This window comes from Mesoplodon mirus, assembly GCF_964341445.2.
Source record: "Mesoplodon mirus genome assembly, contig: HAP1_SCAFFOLD_34, whole genome shotgun sequence".
Taxonomy (NCBI): domain Eukaryota; kingdom Metazoa; phylum Chordata; class Mammalia; order Artiodactyla; family Ziphiidae; genus Mesoplodon; species Mesoplodon mirus.
The window spans coordinates 3,903,442-3,917,719 of record NW_028295813.1 but is presented as its reverse complement, the minus strand read 5'-3'; positions in this window follow the sequence as shown (position 1 = coordinate 3,917,719).

Below are 14,278 nucleotides of genomic sequence, written 5' to 3'. Positions count from 1 at the left end.
ACCTGTCATCAAAATGTTCCATGACAATTTTCATCAAAGTGCTCCATGTCCCTGTCATCAGAATGCTCCAAGCCATTCTCATCACAATGCACAACGACCTTGCCATCAAAATGTTCCTTGACCTTTGTCATCACAAAGATCCATGACACTTGGCATCACAATGCTCCATGTCATTGTCATCACAATGCTCCATGAACGCTCTCATCACATTGCTCCATGCCCTTGTCTTCACAAAGCTCCATGACACATGTCATCAGAATGCTCCATGTTCTTCTCATCACAATGCTCCATGCCCTTGCCATCACAATGCTCAATTACCACAGTCATCACAATGCTCCATGACCCCTGCCATCACGATGATCCATGGCCTTGTCATCACAAAGCTCCATGACCCTTCTCATCACAATGCTCCAAGAACCGTGTAATCACAATGCTGTATGCCCCTTTTCATCTCAATGATCCATGAACCCTGTCAGCACAATGCACCATGCCCATCATCATAATGCTTCATGCTATTGTCATCACAATGAAATCAAAATGCTCCATGACCTCTGTCATACTAATGCTCCAAACCCTTGTGACCACAATATTCCATAACACTTGTCATCACAATGCCCCAAGACACATGTCATCAGAATGCTCCATGTCCTTCTCATCACAAAGCTCCGTGCCTTAGTCATCACAATGCTCCAAGCCCCTGTAATCACAATGCTCCATCCCCCTTTTCATCAGGATGTTCCATGAGACTTGTCATCACAAGTCTCCATTGTCTTCTCATCACAATGCTCCAGGACATTCTCATCACCATGCTCCATTCCCTTGTCATCACAATGCTCCATGACCCTTGTCATCACAATAATCCATAAACATTTTCAGCCCAGTTCTCCACGACCTACTCATCACAATGCTCCATGGCCAATATCATCACAATGCTCCATGACCACTGTCATCACAACACTATATGACACCTGACAACACAATGATCTGGGACTCTTGTCATCACAATGCTCCATTCCGTAGTCATCACAATGCTTTATGACCCCTGTCATCACAACACTCCATGAATATTTTCAGCCCAGTGCTCCCTGACCCTTCTCATCACAATGATCCATGCCATTGTCATCCCAATGCTCCATGACCCCGTATTCACAATGCTCCATGACGCTTGTCATCACAGTGCTCCATGACACCTGTCATCACAATGCTCCATGCCTTAGTCAGCAAAATGCTACATGACGTTGTCATTACAATGCTCTATGCGCTTGTCAGCACAATATTCTATTTCTATTGTCATCACACTCCTCCATAAACATTGGGATCAAATTGCTTCATGCCCTTGTCATCACAATGCTCCATGCTCCTTGAAATACAAATGATCCATGACCTCTGTCATCACAATGCTCCAAACACTTGTAATCACAGTGTTCCATAACACTTCTCATCACAACGCTCCATGATGCCTGTCATCACAATACTCCATGCCCTTTTCATCACAATGCTCCATGACCATTGTCATCACAATTCTCAATATACTTGTCATCAAAATGCTCCCTGACACTTGTCGTCAGAATGCTCCTTGAACCCTGTCACGAAAAGGCTCCATGCCTTTTTCATCACAATGCCCCATGGCGTTTTCTTCACAATGCTCCATGCCATTGTCATCAAAATACTCCACAAGCTTGTCATCAGAATGCTCCATGACCCTTGTCATCACAATTCTCCATGCACTTGTCAGCACAATGCTCCCTGACCCTTATCATCACAATGATCCAAGCCATTGTCATCACAATGGGCCATTACATATGTCATCACAATGCTACCTGACACGTGTATTCACAATACTGCATAACCTGGTCATCACAATGCTCCATGCCCTTTTTTATCACAATGCGCCATTCCAACTGTCATCACAATAATCCATGAAACTTATTAGACCAATGGTCCATGCCCCTGTCATCACAACGCTCCATGCCCTTATTATCACAATGCTCCATGGTCCCTGTCATCACAATGCTCCGTGACACCAGTCATCACAGTGCTTCATGACCTTTGTCATCACAATGGTCCATGCCCTCGTCATCAACAGTCTCTGTGACCTATTTAACCACAATGCTCCATGAACTTTTCATCACAATGCTCTTTGACCATTGTCATCACAATGCTCCATACGCTGGTCAGCACAATGCTCCATGACACATGTCATCACAATGCACCATGCGCTTGTCATCACAGTGCTCCACAATCTTGTCATCACAATGCTCCTTAAAATTTGTCATCACAATGCACCATGCACTTCTCATCAAACTGCCCTCTCACCACTGATATCACAATGCTACATCACTATTTGTCACAATACTCCCTCACCCCTGTGATCACAATGTTCCATGACTCCTGTCATCACAATGCTACATGCACTTATCACAATGTTCGATGACCCCTGACATCACAGTGTTCCATAACACCTGTCATCAAAATGTTCCATTACACTTTTCATCATATTGCACCAAAGCACTGTCATCAGAATGCTCCCTGCCCTTCTCATCACAATGCACAACGCCCTTGCCATCTAAATGCTCCATGACCTTTGTCATCACAAAGATCCATGACCTTTGGCATGACAATGCTCCCTGTCATTGTCATCACCATGCTCCATGAACCCTCTCATCACATTGCTCCATGCCCTCGTTTTCACAAAGCTCCATGACACATGTCATCAGAATGCTCCATGGCCTTCTAATCACAATGCTCCATGCCCTTGCCATCACAATGCTCCATTACCCCACTCATAACAATGCTCCATGAACCCTGCCATCACGATGTTCCATGGTCTTGTCATCACAAAGCTCCATGACCCTTCTAATCACAATGCTCCAAGAACCCTGTAATCACAATGCTCTATGCCCTTTTTCATCTCAATGATCCATGAACCCTGTCATCACAATGCACCATGCCCATCATCATAATGCTTCATGCTATTGTCATCACAATGAAATCAAAATGCTCCATGACCTCTGTCATAACAATGCTCCAAACCCTTGTGATCACAATATTCCCTATCACTTGTCATCACAATGCCACATGACACTCGTCATCACAATTATCAATGGTCTTCTCATCACAATGCTCAATACACTTGTCATCAAAATGCTCCCTGACACTTGTTGTCTGTATGCTCCTTGAACCCTGTCATGACAAGGCTCCATGCCTTTTTCATCACAATGATCCATGCCCTTTTCATCACAATGCTCCAAGACCCCTGTAATCACAATGCTCCATGTCCTTGTCATCACAAAGCTCAATGACGCATGCCATCAGAATGCTCCTTGGTCTTCTCCTCACAATGCTCCATGCCCTTGTCATCACAATGTGCCAAGACCCCTCTAATCACAATGCTCCATGCCCCTTTTCATCAGTATGCTCCATGAGACTTTTCATCACAAGGCTCCATGGTTTTGCCATCACAATGCTCCAGGACCTTGTCATCACAATGCTTCTCGACATTGTCATGAAAATTTTCAATGGCCCTTGTCATCATAATGCTCCAAGCCCTAATCATCAAAATGCTCCATTATATTTGTCATCACAATTCTCCATTACATTTTGCATCACAATGCTCCATGACATTGTAATCGCAATGGACCATGACATATATCATCACAATGCTCCTTGACACCTGTCTTCACAATACTCCATGACGTTCTCATCAGAATGCTCCAGGCCCTGGTCATCAAAATGCACCATGCCCACTGTCATCACAATAATCTATGAAACTTGTCAGACCAATGCTCCATGCCCCTGTCATCATAATGCTCCATGCCCTTGTCATCACAAAGCTACATGACACCTGTCTTCACAATGCTCAGTGACTCCAGTCATCACAAAGTTTCATAACGTTTGTCATCACAGTGGTCCATGCCCGCATCATCACAAGGCTCTGTGACCTTTGTAACCACAATGCTCCATGAACTTTTCATCACAATGCTCTTTGACCCTCGTCATCACAATGCTCCATGCGCTGGTCAGCACAATGCTCCATCACACATGTCATCACAATGCACCATGCGCTTGTCATCACAGTGCTCCACAATCTTGTCATCACAATGCTCCTTAAAATTTGTCATCACCATGCTCCATGCACTTCTCATCAAAATGCTCTCTCACCACTGATATCACAATGCTACATCACTATTTGTCACAATACTCCTTCACCGCTGTCATCACAATGTTCCATGACTCCTGTCATCACAATGCTACATGCACTTATCACAATGTTCGATGACCCCTGACATCACAGTGTTCCATAACACCTGTCATCAAAATGTTCCATGACACTTTTCATCAAATTGCTCCAAGACCCTGTCATCAGAATTCTCCCTGCCCTTCTCATCACAATGCACAACGCCCTTGCCATCTAAATGCTCCGTGACCTTTGTCATCACAAAGATCCATGACCCCTGTCTTCACAATACTCCGTGACTCCTGTCATCACAATGTTTCATAACGTTTGTCATCACAGTGGTCCATGCCCGTGCCATCAAAAGTCTCTGTGACCTTTGTAACCACAATGCTCCCTGAAATTTTCATCACAATTCTCTGTCACCCTTGTCATCATAATGCTCCATGTCTTTTTCAGAACAATGCTCCATGACCATTGTCATCACAACGTGCCACGCGATTTTCATCACAACGGTCCACAACCTTGTCATTGAAATGCTCCATAAACCTTGTAATCACAATGCTCCATGCACATCTCATCAAAATGCTCTCTCACCAGAGATATCACAATGTTCCATCACTAGTCATCACAATACTCCCTCACCCCTGTAATCACAATGTTCCATGACACTGTCATCACAATGCTACATCCCCTTATCATCACAATGTTCCATGACCCCTGACATCACAATGTTCCATAACCCCTGTCATCAAAATGCTCCATGACCCTTTTCTTCCCAAAGTTCCAAGACCCCTGACATCACAATGTTTTATAATCCCTGCATCAAAATGTTCCTTTACCCTTTTCATCAAATTGCTGCATGAACCGGCCATCAAAATGCTCCCTGACTTTCTCATCACAATGCACCATGCCCTTGTCATCAAAATGCTCCATGACTTGTCGTCACAAACTCCATGACCCTTGGCATCACAATGCTCCATGTCATTGTCATCACAATGCTCCATGAAACCTCTTATCACATTGCTCCATGCCCTTGTCATCACAAAGCTCCCTGATACTTGTCATCACAATGCTCGATGCCCTTCTCATCACAATGCTCCATGCCCTTGTCAGTACAATCCTGCATGACCCATGTATCACAGTGCTCCGTGCCCTTCTCATCACAATGCTCCATGCCCACTCTCATCACAATATTCCATGAAATATTTCAGACCAATGTTCCATGCCCTTCTCATCAAAATCTTGCATTACCCCTGTCATAGCTATGCACCATGACCTTTGCCATCAAAATGTTCCAAGGCCTAGTCATCACAAGGTTCCATGACACTTGTCATCACAATGCTTAAGACCACTGAAATCACAATGCTCCATGCCCTTGTCATCACAAAGCTCCATGACGCAGGTCATCAGAATGTTCCATGGCCTTTTCATCACAATGCTCCATGCCCTTGTCATCACAATGTTACAAGACCCTTGTAATCACAATGCTCCATGCCCCTTTTCATCTCAATGCTCCATGAACCCTGTCATCACAATGCACCATGCCCATCATCATAACGCTTCAGGCTATTGTCATCACAATGAAATCAATATTCTCCATGAACTTTGTCAATCATAATGCTCCAAAACCTTGTGATCACAATGTTCCATAACACTTATCATCACAACACCCCATGATGCTCATCATCACAATTATTCATGGACTTCTCATCACAATGCTCCATGATCTTTGTCATCACAATGCTCAATACACTTGTCATCACAATGCTCCCTGACACTTGTCATCAGTATGCTCCTTGAAACCTGTCATGACAAGGCTCCATGCCTTTTTCATAACAATGATCCATGCCCTTTTTATCACAATGCTCCAAGATGCCTGTAATCACAATGCTCCATGCCCTTGTCATCACAAATCTCTATGACGCATGACATCAGAATGCTCCATCGCCTTCTCATCACAATTCTCCATGCCCTACTCATCACAATGCTCCATGGCCAATATCAACACAATGCTCCATGACCACTGTCATCACAACACTCCATGACACCTGACAACACAATGATCTGGGACTCTTGTCATCACAATGCTCCATTCCCTAATCATCACAATGCTTCATGACCCCTGTCATCACAACACTCCATGAACATTTTCAGCCCAGTGCTCCATGACCCTTGTCATCACAATGCTCCATGACCCCTGTATTCACAATACTCCGTGACGCTTGTCATCACTGTGCTCCATGACACATGTCATCACAATTCTCCATGTCTTTGTCAGCAAAATGCTACATGACCTTGTCATTACAATGCTCTATGCGCTTGTGATCACAATACTCCATTTACATTGTCATCACAATCCTCCATGAACCTTGGGATCACATTGCTTCATACCCCTGTCATCACAATGCTCCATGCTCCTTGAAATCAAAATGATCCATGACGTCTGTCATCACAATGCTCCAAACCCTTGTGATCACAATGTTCCATAACACTTGTCATCACAATGCTCCATGATGCCTGTCATCACAATACACCATGCCCTTTTCATCCCAATGCTCCATGACCTTTGTCATCACAATTCTCAATACACTTGTCATCACAAAGCTCCCTGACACTTGTCATCAGAATGCTCCTTCAAACCTGTCACGAAAAGGCACCATGCATCTTTCATCACAATGCCCCATGACATTTTCATCTCAATGCTCCATGCCATTCTCATTAAAATACTCCACAAGCTTGTCATCAGAATGCTCCATGACCCTTGTCATCACAGTTCTACATGCACTTGTCAGCACAATGTTCCCTGACACTTGTCATCACAATGCTCCAAGCCATTGTCATCACAATGCTCCATTACCTTTGTCATCAGAATCCTCCATGACACTTGGCATCACAATGCTCCATGCCATTGTCATCACATTGGGCCATTACATATGTCATCACAATGCTTCCTGACACCTGTCTTCACAATATTGAATGACCTGGTCATCACATTGCTCCATGCCCTTGTCATCACAATGCGCCATTCCAACTGTCATCACAATAATCCATGAAACTTATTAGACCAATGTTCCATGCCCTTGTCATCACAATGCTCCATGCCCTTGTCATCACAAAACTCCATGACACATGTCATCAGAATGCTCCATGGCCTTCTCATCACATTGCTCCATGCCCTAGTCATCACAATGCTCCAAGAACCCTGTAATCACAATGCTCCATGCCCATTTTCATCAAAATTCTCCATGAGATTTGTCATCACAATTCTCCATGGTCTTCTCACCACAATGCTCCAGGACCTTGTCATCACCATGCTCCAATCCCTTGTCATCATAATGCTCCATGATCACTATCATCCTAACACTCCATGACACCTGACAACACAATGATCCTTGACTCTTGTCATCATAATTCTCCATTCCCTAGTCATCACAATGCTGCATGACCCGTGTCATCACAATACTCCATGAACATTTTCAGCCCAGGGCTCCATTACCCTTGTCATCACAATATTCCATGCCCTTGTCATCCCAATGGTCCATGACCCCTATATTCACAAAGCTCCGTGACGCTTGTCATCACAGTGCTCCATGACACATGTCATCACAATGTTCCATGCCATTGTCAGCAAAATGCTACATGACCTTGTCATTACAATGCTCTATGCACTTGTCATCACAATACTCCATTTCCATTGTCATCACAATCCTCCATGAACTTTGGGATCACATTGCATCATGCCCTGGTCATTACAATGCTCCATGCTCGTTGAAATCAAAATGATCCATGACCTCTCTCATCACAATGCTCCAAACCCTTGTGATCACAGTGTTCCATAACACTTGTCATCACAACGCTCCATGATGCCTGTCATCAAAATACACCATACCCTTTTCATCACAATGTTCCATGCCATTGTCATCAAAATACTCCACAAGCTTGTCATCAGAATGCTCCATGACACTTGTCATCACAATTCCCATGCACTTTTCAGCACAATGCTCCCTGTCCCTTGTCATCACAATGCTCCAAGCCATTGTCATGACAATGTTCCATTACCTTTGTCATCAGAATCCTCCATGACACTTGGCCTCACAATGCTCCATGCCATTGTCATGACAATGGGCCATTACATATGTCATCACAATGCTCCCTTACACCTGTCTTCACAATACTGCATGACCTGGTCATCACAAGGCTCCATGCCCTTGTCATCACAATGCACCATTCCAACAGTCATCACAATAATACATGAAACATATTAGAAAAATGATCCATGTCCTTACCATCACAATGCTCCATTACCCCAGTCATAACAATGCTCCATGACCCCTGCCATCACGATGTTACATGGCCTTGTCATCACAAGGCTCCATGACACTTCTCATCACAATGATCCAAGACCCCTGTAATCACAATGCTCCACAACCTTCTCATCACAATGCTCCATGGCCAATATCATCAAAATGCTCCATGACCACTGTCATCACAACACTCCATGACACCTGACAACCCAATGATCCGGGACTCTTGTCATCACAGTGCTCCATTCCCTAGTCATCACAATGCTCCATGACCCCTGTCATCTCAACACTCCATGAACATTTTAAGCCCATTGCTCCATGACCCTTGTCATCACAATGATCCATGCCCTTGTCTTCCCAATGCTCCATGACTACTGTATTCACAATGATCGGTGACGGTTGTCATCACAGTGCTCCATGACAACTGTCATCACAATGCTCCATGCGTTTGTCAGCAAAATGCTACATGACCTTGTCATTACAATGCTGTATGCGCTTGTCATCACAATACTCCATTTCCATTGTCATCACAATCCTCCATGAAACTTGGGACCACATTGCTTCATGCCCTTTTCATCACAATGCTCCATGCTCCTTGAAATCAAAATGATCCATGACCTCTGTCATCACAATGCTCCAAACCCTTGTGATCACAGTGTTCCATAACACTTGTCATCACAACACTCCATGATGCCTGTCATCACAATACTCCATGCACTTTTCATCACAATGCTACATGAACTTGGTCATCACAATGCTCAATACACTTGTCATCAAAATGCTCCCTGACACTTGTTGTCTGTATGCTCCTTGAACCCTGTCATGACAAGGCTCCATTCCTTTTTCATCAAAATGATCCATGTCCTTTTCATCACAATGCTCCAAGACCAATATAATCTCAATGCTCCATGCCATTGTCATCACAAAGCTCAATGACGCATGTCATCAGAATGCTCCATGGCCTTCTCATCACAATGATCCATGCTCTAGTCATCACAATGCTCCAAGACCCCTGTACTCACAGTGCTCTATGCCCCTTTTCATCAGAATGTTCCATGAGATTGTCATCACAAGTCTTCATGGCCTTCTCATCACAATGCTCCAGCACCTTGTAATCCCCATGCTCCATTCCCTGGTCTTCAAAATGCTCCATGACCACTGTCATCACAACACTCCATGACACCTGACAACACAATGATCCGGGACTCTTGTCATCACAATGCTCCATTCCCTAGTCATCACAATGCTCCATGACCCGTGTCATCAAAATACTCCGTGAACATTTTCAGCCAAGTGCTCCATGACCCTTGTCATCCCAATGATCCATGCCCTTGTCATCCCAATGCTCCATGACCGGTGTATGCACAATGCTCCGTGACGCTTGTCATCACAGTGCTCCATGACACATGTCATCACAATGGTCCATGCCTTTGTCAGCAAAATGCTCCACGACCTTCTCATTATAATGCTTTATGCGCTTGTCATCTCAATACACCATCTCCATTGTCATCACAATCCTCCATGAACATTGTAATCACATTGCTTCATGCCCTTTTCATCACAATGCTCCATGCTCCTTGAAATCAAAATGATCCATGACCTCTGTCATCACAATGCTCCAAACACTTTTGATCACATTGTTCCATAACACTTGTCATCACAACGCTCCATGATGCCTGTCATCACAATACTTCATGCCCTTTTCATCACAATGCTCCATGACCTTTGTCATCACAATGCTCAATACACTTGTCATCACAATGCTCCCTGACCCTTGTCGTCAGAATGCTCCTTGAACCCTGTCATGACAATGATCCATGCCTTTTTCCTCACAATGCCCCATGCCGTTTTCATCACAATGCTCCATGTCATTGTCATCAAAATACTCCACAAGCTTGTCATCAGAATGCTCTATGACAGTTGTCATCACAATTCTACATGCACTTGTCATCACAATGCTCCCTGACCATTTTCATCACAATGCTCCAAGCCATTGTCATCACAATGCTCCATTACCATTGTCATCAGTATCCTCCATGACACTTGGCATCACAATGCTCCATGCCATTGTCATCACAATGGGCCATGACATATGTCATCACAATGCTCCCTGACACCTCTCTTCACAATTCTGCATGACATGGTCATCACAATGCTCCATGCCCTTGTCATCACAGTGTGCCATTCCAACTGTCATTGCAATAAACCATGCAACTTATTAGACCAATGCTCCATGCCCTTGTTATCACAATGCTCCATGACCCCTGTCATCACAATGCTCCGTGACTCCAGTCATCACAATGCTTCATGACCTTTGTCATCACAATGGTCCATGCCCTCGTCATCAACAGTCTCTGTGACCTTTTTAACCACAATGGTCCATGAACTTTTCTTCACAATGCTCTTTGACACTTGTCATCACAATGCTCCATGTGCTTGTCAGCACAATGCTCCATGACACATGTCATTACAATGCACCATACGCTTGTCATCACAGTGCTCCACAATCTTGTCATCACAATGCTCCTTAAAATATGTCATCACCATGCTCCATGCACTTCTCATCAAAATGCTCTCTCACCACTGATATCACAATGCTACATCACTATTTGTCACAATACTCGCTCAACCCTTTCATCATAATGTTCCATGAACCTGTCATCACAATGCTACATCCCCTTATCATCACAATGTTCCATGACCCTTGACATCACAATGTTCCATAACCCCTGTCATCAAAATGCTCCATGACCCTTTTCATCCCAAAGCACCAAGACCCCTGGCATCACAATGTTCTATAAGCCCTGCCATCAAAATGTTCCATTACACTTTTCTTCAAATTGATGCATGACCCGTTCATCAAAATGCTCCCTGCCCTTCTCATCACAATGCACCACACCCTTGTCATCAAAATGCTCCATGACATTTGTCATCACAAAGCTCCATGACCCATGGCATCACAATGCTCCATGTCATTGTCATCACAATGCTCCATGAACCCTCTCATCACATGTCTCCATGCCCTTGTCATCACAAAGCTCCATGACATTTGTCATCACAATGCTCGATGCCCGTCTCATCACAATGCTCCATGCCCTTGTCATTACAATCCTCCATGACCCATGTATAACAGTGTTCCGTGCCCTTGTCATCACAGTGCTCCATGCCCACTCTCATCACAATAATCCATGAAACATTTCAGACCAATGCTCAATGCCCTCCTCATCACAATGCTCCTTTACATCTGTCATAACAATGTTCCATGACGCCTGCCATCACAATGTTCCATGGCCTTGTCATCACAAGGCTCCATGACCCTTGTCATCACAATGATCCAAGACCACTGTAATCACAATGCTCCATGCCCTTGTCATCACAAAGCTCTATGAAACATGCCATCAGAATATTCCATGGACTTCTCATCAAAATGCTCCATGCCCTGGTCATGACGATGCTGCAAGACCCATGTAATCACAATGCTCCATGCCTTTTTTCATCTCAATGCTCCATGAACACTGTAATCAAAATGCACCATGCCCATCATCATAATGCTTCAGGCTCTTGTCATCACAATGAAATCAAATATCTCCATGACCACTGTCATCATAATGCTCCAAACCCTTGTGATCACAATGTTCCTTAACACTTATCATCACAACACCCTATGACGCTCATCATCACAATTATCCATGGTCCTCTCATCACAATGCTCCATGATCTTTTTCATCACAACTCTCAATACACTTGTCATCACAATGCTCCCTGACACTTGTCGTCAGTATGCTCCTTGAGCCCTGTAATGACATGGCTCCATGCCTTTTCATCACAATGATCCATGCCCTTTTCATCACAATGCTTCAAGACCACTGTAATCACAATGCTCCACGCCATTGTCATCACAAAGCTCCATGACGCATGTCATCAGAATGCTCCATGGCCTCCTCCTCACAATTCTCCATGCACTTGTCATCACAATGCTCCAAGTCCCGTGTAATCACAATGCTCCATGCCCCTTTTCATCAGAATGTTCCATGAGACTTGTCATCACAAGTCTCCATGGTCATCTCATCACAATGCTCCAGGACCTTGTCATCACCATGCTCCATTCCCTTGTCATCACAATGCTCCATGACCCCTCTCATCACAGTACTCCATGAACATTTTCAGCCCAGTGCTCCATGAACTTCTCATCACAATGCTCAATGACAAATATCATCAAAACACTCCATGACCACTGTCATCACAACACTCCATGACACCTGACAACACAATGACCCGGGACTCTTGTCATCACAATGCTCCATTCCCTACTCATCACAATGCTCCATGACCCCTGTCATCACAGTACTCCATGAACATTTTCAGCCCAATGCTCCATGACCCTTGTCATCACAATCATCCATGCCCTTGTTATCCCAATTCTCCATGACCCTTGTAATCACAATGCTCCAAGAACCCTTAATCAAAATGCTCCATGCCCCTGTCATCACAAAGCTCCATGACGCATGTCATCAGAATATTCCATGGGATTCTCCTCACAATGTTCCATGCCCTTGTCATCACAATGCTCCATGACCCTTGTAATCACAATGCTCCATGCCCTTATCATCACAAAGCTCCATGACACATGTCATCAGAATGTTCCATGTCCTTCTCATCAATATGTTCCATGCCCTTGTCATCACAATGCTCCCAGACCCCTGTAATCACTATGCTCCATGCCCATTTTCATCTCAATGCTCCATGAACCCTGTCATCACAATGCATCATGCCCATCATCATAATGCTTCCGGCTATTGTCAGCACAATGAAATCAAAATTCTCCATGACCTCTGTCATCACAATGCTCCATGACCCCTGTCATCCCAATACTCCATGAACATTTTCAGCCCAATGCTCCATGACACTTGTCTGCACAATGATCCATGCCCTTGTCATCCCAATTCCCCATGACCCATGTATTCACAATGCTCCGTGACACTTCTCATCACAGTGCTCCATGACACCTGTCATCACCATGCTCCAGGCCTTTGTCAGCAAAATGCTACGTGACATTTTCATTACAATGCTCTATGCGCTTGTCATCACAATACTCCATTACCACTGTCATCACATTCCTCCATGAACCTTAGGATCACATTGCATCATGCCCTTGACATCACAATGCTCCATGCTCCTTGAAATCAAAATGATCCATGGCCTCTGTCATTGCAATGCTCCAAAACCTTGTGATCACAATGTTCCATAACATTTGTCATCACAACGCTCCATGATGCCTGTCATCACAATATTCCATGCCCTTTTCATCACAATGTTCCATGAACTTTGTCATCACAATTCTCAATACACTTGTCATCACAATGCTCCCTGACTCTTGTCGTCAGAATGCTCCTTGAAACCTGTCACGAAAAGGCTCCATGCCTTTTGCATCACAAAGACCAATTCCATTTCCTTCACAATGCTCCATGCCATTGTCTTCAAAATACTCCTCAAGATTGTCATCAGAATGCTCCATGACCCTTGTCATCACAATTCTCCATGCACTTGTCAGCCTAATGCTCCCTGGCCCTTGTCATCACAATGCCCCAAGCCATTGTCATCACAATGCTCCATTACCTTTGTCATCAGAATCCTCCGTGACACTTTGCATCACAATGCTCCATGCCATTGTCATCAAAATGGTCCATTACATATGTCATTAAAATGTTCCCTGATAACTCTCTGCACAGTACTGCATTACCTGGTCATCACAATGCTCCAAGCCATTGTCATCACAATGCTCCATTACCTTTGTCAT